This window comes from Lissotriton vulgaris, chromosome 8, assembly GCF_964263255.1.
Source record: "Lissotriton vulgaris chromosome 8, aLisVul1.2, whole genome shotgun sequence".
Taxonomy (NCBI): domain Eukaryota; kingdom Metazoa; phylum Chordata; class Amphibia; order Caudata; family Salamandridae; genus Lissotriton; species Lissotriton vulgaris.
Window position 1 is genome coordinate 303,309,653 of NC_141696.1, and position 15,441 is coordinate 303,325,093.

The following is a 15,441-nucleotide window of genomic DNA, read 5'->3' on the forward strand; positions in this document are numbered from 1 at the left end:
AGAGACACACTGATAACACCACAATAAGAAAATACATTGTAGCACTGCTATTCACTGCTATTCAGAAGCACAGGATCTTGCAGTAATGACCTGTGTGTGGATTCAGTACTACAGCTTTCTAGTGAAATGTCAACTCATGATGAGCGGGCTGAGGACTCATCGAAAGAGTAAAAATATGTTTTATGAAGATTACATTGTTATACTGGTGGAGGAGTATGAGTAAGTAGCAAATAATAATCAGCTTTTCGGAAAGCCTCCTTAACCATCCCTGAAGCCACTAAAAAGAGGCAATGGAACTATATACAAAGACAGACTAATGCTGTGGGGGTAATCACACGCAGTATTCCGAACAAAGTGGTAAAATGTTCACTCACAAGCAGAGAAGCTGATAATTTTGAGTAAAGAAGCTGCTAGCCCTGGAGAGGGACGGGTTACACAGCCATCAACTACAGCGATGGATGAATGAGACCAAAATGAGCACCCTGAATAATGATGCTATTTCAGGCTTTGTATATAATGATACCTCTGAACCTTCTCAGCAATCCTCAGTTTAGTGTATTTTTTTAATACAATTCATTATTACTGTCATGTAACTATCTTTAAACAAATTACATGTGAGTTAGGCTCATTTTACATGACAAAGCATTAAAAAAAATTATGCTCCAAAACTGCAATTTGGGGGTTGCAATCCAATAGAAGTCACACAACTTTTGAAAGTTAAAAACAGTGGCAAGTTTCTATTGTATTATAAGAAAATTACTTCTCAGATTAAAATGCCATTCAACTTTATTTCCATAATCCTGGAAATATGAAGAACCTAATAGTAAGAGAATCATAGATATACCATGGTTTCACTTCTACCTATGTGTGTATGTGCCATAGTAAATTATTTTTTATATATAATCTCTTTTTATAAACAGAAAAGTCAGAGAGGGCCATGATGGTCACATTCTGGATTATATAGAGGATCAAGAGTATATCAATAATGATCTGCCTACACCAACGAGATTATATCTACACCACATTGTCTAAAGCAATAGTGCCTCCAAGAAGACATTTCACTCGATTTTCTGGAAATGTACATCCAACTACACAACAAACCACAAACGTTTATCTAAAGAGCCTTCGGAGACACATTTTATACTGCTAGGACTACGGCTTTCACCAAGACCTGATGATACAGGTGCCACACCATCTAGAGCTGAATTTGTTCAAATTGAGAAATCAATGTTAGATGTCCAAACTAAACAACTAGATGCCAGTAACCTGCTAGCAAGAAACAAGGATGAATGGCTTACATGCTATGAGTAATGGAATTTAGAATTTAGAATGTAAATTAAACTATGAAGTCCTTACATGAGTCTATGGCTGAGGAGACAGAGCAACAAAACAAAAGACATCAACATGTTTTGTTTAAAATATAAAATGTGGGTAAAAGTATTGTGTTTTATAGATACATTTCTACTTTTCCGCAACATGCTTCACCCCTCAAACAGCCTGTTGGGAAGGGGGTTTCCAAGGCTGGAAGTCAATACTATCATTAATCAGTTATATACATCCTTCGCAAAGTGTTTCCCACGGATCACTGACATAATATCGAGGGAAATAATATCGAGTACCAAAAATATCAGTGACAAAATATCGACAGACAGAATATCGACTTTGTATCTACAAACAGGTAAGTACAAAAATATCAAGTTAAAAATATCGTTTGCAAAAATATAGTTTGTAAAAATATCGACTTTATTAAAAAAAAATTACATTAAATTAAAATTAACAATTATTTACTAAAATATACTTAAAACACTTAAATGACCTTATAATATTTAAATAATTATTTAAAGTTATAAAAAAATGTTTTACAATCATATTTGTTAAAACACATATATATAGTAACATAATATAATTAAAATATATCCAATATTATTACCGTAGGATAGCGGAAGCATGAAATTACTGTTCCCACTCCAGAGAGTGCAACTGTAGGGAAAGCGTTGGATAGCGTAGGGGTAAAAATTACTATTCCCACTCCAGAAAGTGCAACAGTAGGGAAAGGGTTGGATAGCGTAGGGGTAAAACTTACTATACCCACTCCAGAGAGTGCAACAGTAGGGAAAGCGTTGGATAGCGTAGGGGTAAAAATTACTATTCCCACTCCAGAGAGTGCAACAGTAGGGAAAGCGTTGGATAGCGTAGGGATAAAAATTACTATTTCCACTCCAAAGAGTGCAACAGGATAGCGTAGGGGTAAAACTTACTATTCCCACTACTGAGAATGCAACAGTAGGGAAAGCGTTGGATAGCGTAGGGGTAAAAATTACTATTCCCACTCCAGAGAGTGCAACAGTAAGGAAAGCGTTGGATAGCGTAGGGGTAAAACTTACTATTCCCATTCCAGAGAGTGCAACAGTAGGGAAAGCGTTGGATAGCGTAGAGGTAAAAATTACTGTTCCCACTCCAGAGAGTGCAACAGTAGGGAAAGAGTCGGATAGCGTAGAGGTTAAAATTACTATTCCCACTCCAGAAAGTGCAACAGTAGGGAAAGCGTTGGATAGCGTAGGGGTAAAAATTACTATTCCCACTCCAGTGAGTGCAAAAGTAGAGAAAGTAGATCTATTATTTAAAAATAGATATTAAAATTAATATCTATAAAAAATGTAATTAAAAGTAATTACCACTTTAATATATTATAATAATTAATTAATTACAAATACTAATTTAATTTAATCATTACAAATAATTATCTATTAAAACTGATTAATTACAAATTAACAATTAATTAATTAGTAATTAAACAGTTACTTAACAATTAAAATCTAATAAATACACAAAAAAATAACATATGTAAGTAGTTATAATTAAATTACTTTCCACCCTATTCCCCTCTAAACCCACAACCCGCTACAGAAATTAAATTACTTAAATTAACATAATTATCCATTAATCAATTAAATAAAATTATTTTGCATTTAAAATTTAATTAATTACCAAAAATATGTAATTTAACAATTAATTATAAACAAATACTCATAAATAAATTAACATATTTAATTAATTATAATTAAATTACCCTACATCAATTAACATATTTAAATAATTATAATTAAATTACTTCCCACCCTACTCCACTATAAACCCACAACCCGCTACAGAAATTAAATTAGTTAAATTAACATAATTATAAATTAATCAATTAAATAAAAATGAATTGGCAATTAAAATATAAATACTTACTAAATAATAATGAATTAACAATTAATTATAAACAAATACTAATAAATGCATTAACATATTTAATTAATTATAATAAAATTACACTACATAAATTAACATATTTAAATAATTATAAATAAATTACACTACATAAATTAACATATTTAATTAATTATAATTAAATTACTTCCCACCCTACTCCCCTATAAACCCACAACCCGCTACAGAAATTAAATTAGTTAAATTAACATAATTATCAATTAATCAATTAAATAAAATTAATAGGCAATTAAAATGTAATTAATTACTAAATAAAAATGAATTAACAATTAATTCTAAACAAATACCAATAAATAAATTTACACATTTAATTCATTATAATTTAATTACTTCCCGCCCTATTCCCCTATAAACCCACAACCCGCTACAGAATTAAATTACGCAAAATTTAAAGAACATTAAATTCATTAATTGAATTACATTATAACATAAATAAACACTTTTAACACATAAAATACACTATGGAAAATTCGATATTGTTAAAATGTCGATATTTTTCTTAACCTATATTATGTACTTCGATATTTTGACTATCTATTTTTTAAAATTCAATATTACATTAATTACCTTCAAAACGATATTATTGATGTCTATATTCTGTCCATTCGATATTCTGTCCAGCCTATATTTTGTACTCGATATTATGTCCATTCGATATTTTGTAGTCGATATTTTGTGTGTTTACTGTTTCCCACCTCGTGGGCCGTGATAAGATTTAAGCAAATGCTCATTGACCTAGTCCATATGGTCATTGTATGTGCTCCAAAATTATGCCCTTTTTACTCTTTAGCAGATATATTTATTATCATTTTTAATAAGTTTATACTAGTGTTGTTAGACAATGTGCTTTAAACTTAGTTACATTAAATATTGTCCACTCGCATTCCAAGGATTCTTTAATACCTTTTTTGAGAATATATTCTATTGTCATGTTCCTAGATACGTTCTTGTATAGATACTGTCTGTAAAAATAATAAATTAAGGATAAACTGCATGTAGGGGAATGTACATAATAGTTCCATTAGAAATCTAATGTAACTTTAGGTTATAACAAAAAATATGTAACAAAGTGTAGTGACAGTACACCATGTTCAGTCACCCAGACAGTGTGGAAGCAGATACACTGCTTAATCCTTCAGCTGACAAATAAAACCGATTATGACACATTTGAGAAAAAATGATAAATATGCACACATTTTGCTAACCATACGTTGAAGATCTTGGTGAGACAAATCAATGAAAAGACTTAGGGGGTTATTAGGGTGGCGGGTGGATCGCCACCGCCGGCTCAGCGGTGGCGATCCGCCCGCCATCCCAACCCAATTCACTCCTGCCATATTATAATGGCGGGTTATTGTGGCAGATGCAAAGCGCGTGTGCTGCTTTTCTGTCGGTCGGCAATCATTCCGATTGCTGGCTGTGCAGACTGGGGCCTTAATATGGTGTCAGTGCCTAGCAGGCACCGCCATCCATATTAGGATATGTGTTTTCAAAGGCCTTTCCATGGCGGGGTTGGGAGTGTGGGAGGCTGCACTTCGGGGTACCTACGGTAGCTCCCAACATTGCCAAGCACAAGGTATCAGGCACAGCGCGGTGCCTGCCATGTTGTGCATGGTAATGCACAACATGCCATATTGGCATTGCGGCAGGTGCTGCTTACAGCAGCACCCGCCACAATGTCAAGATTGTAGAATGCGACCGCCAGGGTGGCAGTTGCATCCTAATCAGTGGTGTGGGACTGCCGCATGTCTGGCCGCCCGCCATCCTAATAACCCCCTTAGTCATTGCATCGTAAAAGCATGTTGATAAAGTGTAGGGTAGGTGGAAAATATATTAAATAATATAAGTTCATAATTTAACATGTTTCAGTTACTAGTTTAATGTGTATTAGTCAAAGTAAGTGTGATGATTTTAGGTGTTATAGGATTTCTAATCATTCCAATCAAAATAATGATGTGTGTGAAGAATTAATGAAAAATAACTTGGTTTAGATTGATTTACGTGTAACATTGAAAAGTTTCATGAGTCAACTCCATGCTCCCATACATGATGATATCCTGCAAGTGAGAAATGAGAAAAGAGCTCCACAAGTTTATAAGAGAACTAAATGTTTTGAAACTTTTAGAGTATAATTTTCATATATTTACTAAGGAGAATCACTAGAAATTATATTAATATTTTATGCTTTGAAATGATTTTACACGTTGGTACTTGGAAAATGCAGTAATATGTCATACTTAGACGTGTTAATTACCATGAAACTAAAATGCTTTATGAGTGCAAATAAGTTAATGAGAATAATATAAGTTCTTAAAGACTCTAGGATGCAATATCTATTTCTAATATTTTATATTCTATATTTCATTACCTAAATTCAGTTTAGGACTGCATCTGCCCTACTTTGCTCGATTCTGTTCTCATGGAAAAGCTTCATAAACTTACAATGTAAAGGGAAAGAATATTTCATAAGTAGAGTCCCCAAGTGCATACTAGGATTGCTTGCAACAAGCTTCACTACTTTGGGAACATCTGCTGTGAGAAACTATCTTATTTAACTCACTCATGGCTTGGATAAAATACTATTGTTTAGAAATTATGCAAGCTGGATTGTTCAACAGCTCACCACCTTTTTGTGATAATATGTATCTTCTTTTGCTGCATGATAATCACCCGATATGAACTAACCAATGAACTGAGAGTTGTGATCAGATCAGGTGACCCAGGAGGTGTCACTGTGGAATTTAAGGATTATATTACACATTGTGTGACAGAGAGACAGGTGAGATCATGCTCTTCTGCGGACTGAGAAACTCATCATTTTCTTTTTTGCAAACTCTATTGGTTGTCCATCAGCTGATGCTTAAGCTGTGAGCGCTATTACCGAACTACTTCCCTCATGTGAGATTACCTTTGAGCTGATGTGGTACATGTCCCTTTCTGAACTCTTCTAAAGCTTTGGTAATTAATGGCCTGCAAGAGACACATTTGAATATTCTGCACTCCTAAATTTAAATGCCTGATATTGATGTAATTACTCTTCTTAATTTACTGATAAAATCTAACCTTAACTAAAAATAATGTTTCCACCTCTACATGATTTGTCTCCAATGGTTGATTGTGCATTCCAATTGAGTAATAATAAGGGATAGGAGTTCTAATAGAGAGATCGTGGAAAGCAGATTCTAATGTTACAAGTTGGATTAGTTCTAGCGGAATTAATGGTTTGCATGATTTTAGTTGGACTGAAGTTCTTCAGGAGATTTCGTCTAGCTGTGATAACTTTGTATTTGTATAGCTTAGTTTTGAGGATTATACATAGGCATCTAATTATGAGATTGTAGGTCACTTACTCAATTCCTGGTCCTCATTGGATAACTGGATTAGATCCCCTACATCTGAGCCCTGTCAGCATGATTGAAGATCCATTGGAGGACCAAGTAAATGAACCATGAGGTTAGTGAAAAGATATAAAGTGAGACAAAGTAAACAGGCACGTGGTGCTGCAACAACAGTCACTGGCTGGTGCCCACATACCAAGTTGTGAGAGCAAGGAGATTGTTGTACAGGTACCAATTAATACAAAACATTACCTGATTTTACGATATTTCACAATAAAGGACATTTTGACCTACAGATTTAGAAGTGTATAAGCAAAAATGGTAACCTACAAGCAGACTACTAATCGGTAAACTCAATACAATATCTGTGGTAGACACGTGATAGTATCAGATTATTAGGAATAGCTGAAATGCTCGTAGCAGAGACCCCATTAGGCAAGGTGTAGTAGTGTGCACCAGGCTTAGAGACCAGCAGGTTTAATGCAACATTACAATTTAGGCAAAAGTACACAATGGGGTCAAGCTATTATGAATAGACTAAAACCGAGAAAAATGCTCAGGATTCCTACTATATTTGGTCAGGAGTTAGACAAAATCCAACTGTCTCTGCAGTCCGCGTGAAATCGTTTCATCTCCAGATGTCGTTGTCGGCAATCCCCTCAAGCTCCATTTTTAAGAGGTCTAGGAATCGTTAGTGCTACTTCAATCTCTGAGTTCGGATCAGGCCATGTTCCAACTACAAAAATAGTTCACGCCAAATTGGATGAGGTTATTCTATTATATAAATCCCTGTTATGGCATGCTATGTTAGATTAGAATGTTCATCCATTCAAGTATATATAATTAAAAGTTAGGCCTCCTTATTTTTATGAGTAGGTTTTTGCATGTTATACGCGTTAATAAAGAAAAATTGATTATTCAAAATAAATGCTAAACTGGTGCAGTGAGATAAACATGGTACCTATGAATATTCACTTGACAAACATGCATATTGCAGTAAGGCATGCTGATTTTTGGAAGCTCATTATTCACAATAAAGGTTCTTGACAGAAAATGATTCTACACTCTCTACAGAAGAACATAAAATAGTAATCTGTTTTTGTCACACATTCCCAAAGAGATTATGCATCATTTTTATATGTGAACTGTTATGGGAAAGAAACACCCAATGATTCAATAGGTTGCAAATATGAATACAAAGAAGTTCATTTAGATATTCGGTACACAAAGGACGATTCATCCAGTCCTTTTTGTTGGTCATGCAGTTGTTAATTCCAGATTGGGTTTAAATCCGGCTTAATATGTTGGGGATTTCACTAATTTGCGGTTATCTGTACTGTATCTTATCAAGGAGGGGAAGAATGTTTTGCAAATAGTACGTTTGAAATAAAGCTAGAACATACAAAAAACTGCACAGAACTTTATGATATTTAAAAATTGGATGCTTTACACAAATTGATTTCAAGTACAATTATAGGAAAACCACACATTCATTGCAATACCATTTTATTCATGAGGAGGAGTTGGCCCAACCCCTACGGAGTGTCAAAAGAGATTTTCATCCAAAAAGCTACATCAAAATAACTACAACTTGTTAAATAAAATAGGCATGCCTGGTAAGCAGGGAGAAGGTTGGGCCTGCAATTCACACAAATAGAAAAATTGGCAACTGCTACAGGAATATATTTATTCGTCGGACCAAACATTTCCAGCAAGAAATGGCACACTGTTGCAATGATGTTGAAAATTGTTTAGGACAGATTATATTATGTCTAGAATTTCTACATACTATGCAAACACGTTCTAGTGGCAAAGCTACCCCTGCTATAGAAAGTGATGAGGTCTCTAGCCACAGTAGTATGTATGTGTCTAATGTCAGATGATCAAGTCATGTACACATTCAGGCTGCTAATTTAAACATAGACACATTGAAAACTAATCAGGAGAGACCCTCTCTCAACAAACAAAGGAAGAGACATTGAAAATATTTTTGTGAAATTACAAAGAAAATGTTCTTGTGTTAAATCCTTGAGCATTTCAAAATATGGATATGATAAAAAAAATATGATTACCCATTTGTGTGTCTTCAATTTTTCCTTGAATAAACATGGAAATGCATTTTGATTTTGAGTACTTCATTATACATTGCATGTTTTCCTTCTTTTAAAGTTATTGGTTATGTAGCTGAATATCTCCCTTCCATCTGATGTTCTGGGGTCATTGTGTGTCTGAATTGGGGATAGGGAGCCTTCCTCTTCATCAGAACTGTATTGTATAGCAGAGCACACACTGCCACTATCTTACAAGCCACTGAATGTGTGGTTTGGAGTGCTTTCCCACTCCTGTGACGGCAGTGAAAACTTGACTTGAGAAGCTCAATATCCTATTCTATAAGAGACCTTGTGAACGTGTATGTTGTTCTGTACCAGTGTTGGCTCTTTGTAGTTGAATTGAAGTATGGTGTCATTATCCTAGTTCATTGTGCATAAGCACTGTCACCTAACACAAATAGAGGAAATTATCACTACTCTAAATATATATAATGCATTAATAAAAGTTAATAGAATGATTATAAATACCAAATCGGGGGTATATTATCAAGAACAGGCGATAAACTTATTGCCGCTTTATCGGCAGGAAACTGCCGCTAAAGCGGCGATAATGGGCTTGATAATATGACCTTGTGAATTCCCATAGCAGCCCAGTTTAACACCAGAACCTGGGCTGCTTTGGGAATTCACAAGGACATATTATCAAGCCTATTATCGCCGCTTTAGCGGCAGTTTCCTGCCGACAAAGCGGCGATAATGTTATCGCCTGTTCTTGATAATATGGCCCCTAGTTTTCTGAAAGTCTTGTTGTGCACATCGAAATGAAAAATATCCATGAATATTTAGCAGCATGGCATCCAAGAAATTGTGGAAAAACGCAAAAGTGAATTTTGAGAAACCTTTCCTGCTATGTCAACAGCCACAATATAATCTTGAGACTAAATGGGGGAAGCAGCAAAGTACCTGAATGAATAAATTCATCACCCTGACTTTAAAAATGCTATCCTATCTTTTCCTTCTCCTGTGCTGGTGTGGAACAAAAAGCCTGATCCTCCTCATCAAACCACACAGAGCAGCCTCTCTGGAAAAGAAAATGTTTCCACTCCACTGGATGGTAATTTGGGAGTACAAAAACGGTTTTGCGACTATTCACAACTTAGAGCAAATAGTACATCACAAAATTTGAAAAACAAATTGAGAATCAGCAATACTAATTGCAAATTTGAGCCACAAAAATAGCCATTCGTAGGATGTGGTTGACATAACTATTTTTACAAGTGGAGCCGAAAACCTTGTTTATACATACCAAACTCAACTTTTTTAGTCGCAAACCTAGTTGTGTCTGATTTCCGATTTGCAAATATTTGCATATATTTGCATATATCTGGCCTTTAGTTCTTTAAGGATACCAGTGATGACTTGGAAATATTCTACATGGTGATTGTCTATTTAGGTTACATAAATCACATCACCGTACCTGTAACATTTTTTCATATCATACATTTTTTGGCCTCAAAGCAGGATACTAACGGAGCTACATTCAAACCTTTCACCATTTGTACATCTAGGTTACACTTAAAAGAAGTTGTTACGGGCATAATTGCATGCCATTGCTGTCTGCATATGTAGTGCACAAGTACACACACTATTAGATGTGCACTTGTACAGCTCACATTTCCATGACGATTCCCAGGGTATAATGTAGGTGAATTAATGGAAAAGCGAGAACTGAGAAACCACACTGGAGGAAACCAAATTATGGAAAGCCAGAACATTTTAAGAAAATGATAAAAAAAAATTTTTTTAGAGAAATACAGGTAAGTCAAAAAATTACACTGAAATACAAAAAAACAATAGAATAAGTCAACATTATTATTTTATTGTACATAGAAAACGAATGCATTAAATCTGCAATTGACGATGGGGCGCATGCAACAAAGTTAGGAATTGTGAGTCCTTAATATCAATTAATAAGGAATCCCTATTAAGGACTTGCAATTACCTATGCATGTAGGTTTTGCAATAAAAATTGCGATCCCTACATATACCTCAACAGCGAATCGCAAAATGCGATTTGCTATTAAGAAATGCCTTCCCATTCATTCCTATTCACAATTTGCGAGTACCAAATATGCACTTTTAAATTGCGCATGCAATTTCAAGGGTGCAAGGGGGCCAAAAGGCCACCCTGATGCACCTCCAGAAACAGGTAAGTATTCACAAGTGTGCACATACATGCCCTAAAGGCATGTATATGCACCACAATACACTTTGAAAAATGCATTTTATTGCATTTTTCAAAGGAATTGCAAATTACCATCAACTCGAAGTTGATTGTAATTAGCGAATCCAAATTACAAAAACGCAATTTGCGAATGCATGATGCATCGCATTTAGGGACTCACAATTTGCAATTCCCTAACTGTATTTGCAATTAGGGAAATTGCAAAAAAGTGTGATTCCCTTAATTGCGAATTGCAAAAAAGGTACATGCATCTGAAAAGGCCATTTTGTGACCCCAAACTTAGCATTTCGCACTGTTTGCGATCGTAAAATGGTTAAATGCATGTGCCCCTATATGTTAGCATTGGGAAACAGCAGAATATCCCATATCAAATCTTTGAAAATAATAGGCCAGATTAAGAGTTTGGTGGACAGGGCATTTCTTCTCAAACCCAACGGAGTACCCTGCCCACCAAACCCTCTGTCCACCCCACCTCATTTACAGATGGCATACATTAATTATTTTGGCTAAAAAGCACAAGTGTGCTCCATGGACAGAATACTTACTCAAACCACTCAACAGAGGAAGACACTACAAGTAGAATGAAACAGGCTAACCTATGATTAACGGTAGCCCTATTTGTTCATAAGAGATGACCGCTAACAATTCAACCAACCCAGACTTGGAACCACAATCTTGTTGAAACCATGTCCTTTCCCCTTTCCTCCGTTCTCCTGATGATCCTGAAACGTATTTCTCCCTCTTTCTGGTCCGCCTTACTCAATTCCCCCCCCCCCTCCTGGCTTCCTCCTAGCCCCTTACCCTCTCTCATAACACTATTTTTGTCCCCCTCTACCTCTCTCCCCCCCTTTGATTTTTCCACTATCCTTCCTAATCCTGTGCAACTCTGTCTTTAATTTACTGTACATTGACCTTATGTTAATCGCTATGATTCCTTAACTCTTGAGTCTAACGTCTTTCTCTTTTTGCCCATCTGTCTTTACTCCCTCCCCCCTCAGGTTCCCTTCCCCCTCCCCATCTATCCTTTTACTCATACTCCTTTCCCCCCTTTCCCTTCCTGACTCTTTATGACGTTTCATTCGCTTTTAATTTACAGGTAAAATTCTTGTAACTCGCTGTTGTTCCTTTTGTTGAGCGCTCTGATACCTTGGGGTCCTGCCAGCGCTATATAAAACTCAATAAATACAAAATACAAATACAAATAAATCTTTGAATTCCATCTAGAGTACACAGTGTAAAATATTCCGTTAAAAGATAATACAACTGTGAGTCAAACGATTCTTGCAAAGTTCAATGAACTTAGTTATAATAGTGCTCTGCGGAGAAGGCACTTTAAAAGTCCTACATTGAAAATAAAAATTAAGTTTGATATACCATGGTTTTTGTATTCAAATAACAATCAACTCTGTTAGTGGAAAGAGTGGAAAGAGTGGTGTAGGCTAATATCCTGATGAGCTAAAGAGAAATATTTTTCTTCAGCAACCGTGGAATCAGTTTTTGAGGAAGTATATGAAGAAAGTCAAATATGGAACACAGCACAACGTTTGAATATTACATTTATCTTCTACATGTTAACATATATTAGGGTTTGCTTGCAATTGAATTAATTAAGTCCCCGGAACATTTGATCTGGATTCAAAGCTAAAAATACAATTTCTTGGAAAAACAAAACGGTTTAAAGTTGAACATTTATTTGAAATGCACATTGATGTTAGAAGATGTGTATGGATTAGCACACATATATTGTATATATATTACATACTTAAATATCATACTCCCTTTGGTTAATCCAACACATTTCTTCTGTTAGCTTAAGCATGTGTTACTTGAAAAACAGGTAAACGTATGAATGGAAAATGTCTGATTTGAATAAGAATGAGATTAGGTTAAAAATACAATGAGTCCTCACTCCTGTTCTGAGGATTGAGCTGACTGCTTTTAAAATGAGGAAGGTCTGAAAGACACAGAGCATAACAGCCATGCAAGCCATACCCACACACCAAAGGTAAAGCTTATGGGATCACTGACATAACATCGATGTACAAAATATTGACAACAAATTGACCCCTAGACTAAAAAAAAGATTAATTTATAAATAAATATATATATATATATATATGTATATATATATATATATATATATATATATATATATATATATATATATATATAATATTATGTATTAAATATTAATACTCATTTTAACAAAATAAAATACATTTAATATACATTTTTCCAAAATATACCAAATAAACCAAGTTAAAAAACAAATAAACGCACAAACATAAATATTTATGAATATGTCTACTTTAAAATACTGAATACACTGTTATCTTTAATTTCTTTTACAAGTTTAAACTTCTAGAAAAATAAAAAATATATAGAAATAATTAAAAATATAACAAAACTTTCTAGTATAAATTAAAACAGTAAACTATAAAAAATATTTAAACTTAAATTGCCCAATACATAAATAGCAAAATAATTACATTTACTATTCCAACTCCAATGATACAACAGACAGGGTAGTGGTAAAAATTACTGTTCCCACTCCAAAGAGTGCAACAGTTGGGAAAGTGTTGGGTAGCGGAGGGGTAAAAATGACTATTCCGACTCCAAAGAGTTAACAGTAGGGAAAGTATTGGATAGCGGAGGGGTAAAAATTACTATTACAACTCTACTTAGAAAAACAGTATGGAAAATACTGGATAGCGGAGGGATAACAATTACTATTCCCACTCCAGTAAGACCAACAGTAGGGAAAGTGTTGGATAGCGAAAGGATAAAAATTACTATTCCAACTCCAGTGAGTGCAACACTAGGGGAAGTGTTGGATAGTGGAGGAGTAAAATTTACTATTCCAACTCCAGTGAGAGCAACAGAAGAGAAAGTGTTGGATAGCAGAGGGGCAAAAATTACTATTCCCATTTCAAAAACTGCAACAGTCAAGAAAATGTTAATAGCTTAGGGGTAAAAACATATTCCGACTCCAGTGAGTGCAACAGTAGGGCCAGTGTTGGATAGCGGAGGGGTATGTATGTATGTATGTATAGGCATTTATATAGCGCACTACTTACCCGTAGGGTCCCAAGGCGCTTCGACCGCTGCGAAACCCTTCCTGGCTTCCCTGAGAGATGGTCCCTTAATGGGTATCTCCAGGGTGAGACCAGGCATCCCCGGCGGTCTGGTTGGGCCGTTAGTGAAGATGAGGCAAGCTAATGGCCAGAGTTGCTGAGTGTGATCGCTGATCAGAGTGGGCACCGAGGCGAGAGAATTATCGAGTCCGCTGACCCTGGTCCAGAAACCTGCCGCGCCGGGAATCGAACCCTGGTCCCGGGCCGTCCTCTGCTCTCGGGTCTGCCGCCTCTAACCAGTGAGCCACACTACTATTCCCAGGACAGAGAGTGCAAGATTAGGGAAAATGTTGGATTGTGGAAAGGTAAAAATTACTATTCCCACTCTAGTGAAAAGTGAATGCAACAGTAGGGAAAGTGCTGGATAGCGCAGGAGTAAAACTCACTATTCCCACTCCAGTGAGTGCAATAGTAGGGAAAGTGCTGGATAGCGGAGGGATTAAAATTACTATTTCCACTACAGTGAATACAACAGTAGGGAAAATGTTGGATAGTGGAGGGTAAAAATGACTATTCCCACTCCAGTGAATGCAACAGTAGGGAAAGTGTTGGATAGCATGGAATTTTTTTTTATTCACACTCGAACACTTAAATACATTTACATAAAAATAATAAGTTGAAACTACCAAATATTTACAAACAACAACATTACTTGAAACATAAATGTATTCATTTTTTTCCTACCCTATAACACCACACCAATAACAAAACACTTGAACATTTTAAATACAATCATTTATATAATTAACATATTTAATAATCAATTAATTCATAAAAAACGAATAATTAATAATTACCTACACTAACTGTAATACTATAGTATCCACAACACACACCTAAATTAAACTATAAAATAATAAAACACAATTAAAACTTACACCAGCCTCGCCCTCACAGACCCCCGCGCATCTGCAGAGCACAAACGGGTGGAAGAACCTTCTCCTACGTCTCTGCCACGACCTGGAAGGAGCTCCCGATCTACATCAGACGCGCCCCCACCCTGCACATCTTCAAGACCTGGCTCTTTGACTGACAGAAGCTGCTCCCCCCCCCTTCCCAGCTTCTTCAGCCCCCACGGGTGATAAGCGTGCTTAAAACTCCCTGATTGATAGATTTTAAAATGAGAAACTATTACTATTAACAACTAATAATTACACAACTAAAATGTATTTTATACCCACTCTTTACCCCTTTAGCCCCTTGCCCACGGTCGGAATTCCGCGCCTGTGTGGCACATTCCGATCTGGCCTGGTCATGCCGTTATCAGTACACGCCCACCGTGACACATGACGGACAGGAGCCATCATCAGCACGCAAGGGGTTAAAAGTTAAAACAACACACAAAAAATAAACAATTACCCAAAACAAATAACAAATAATTAACATTAATTAACAACTGT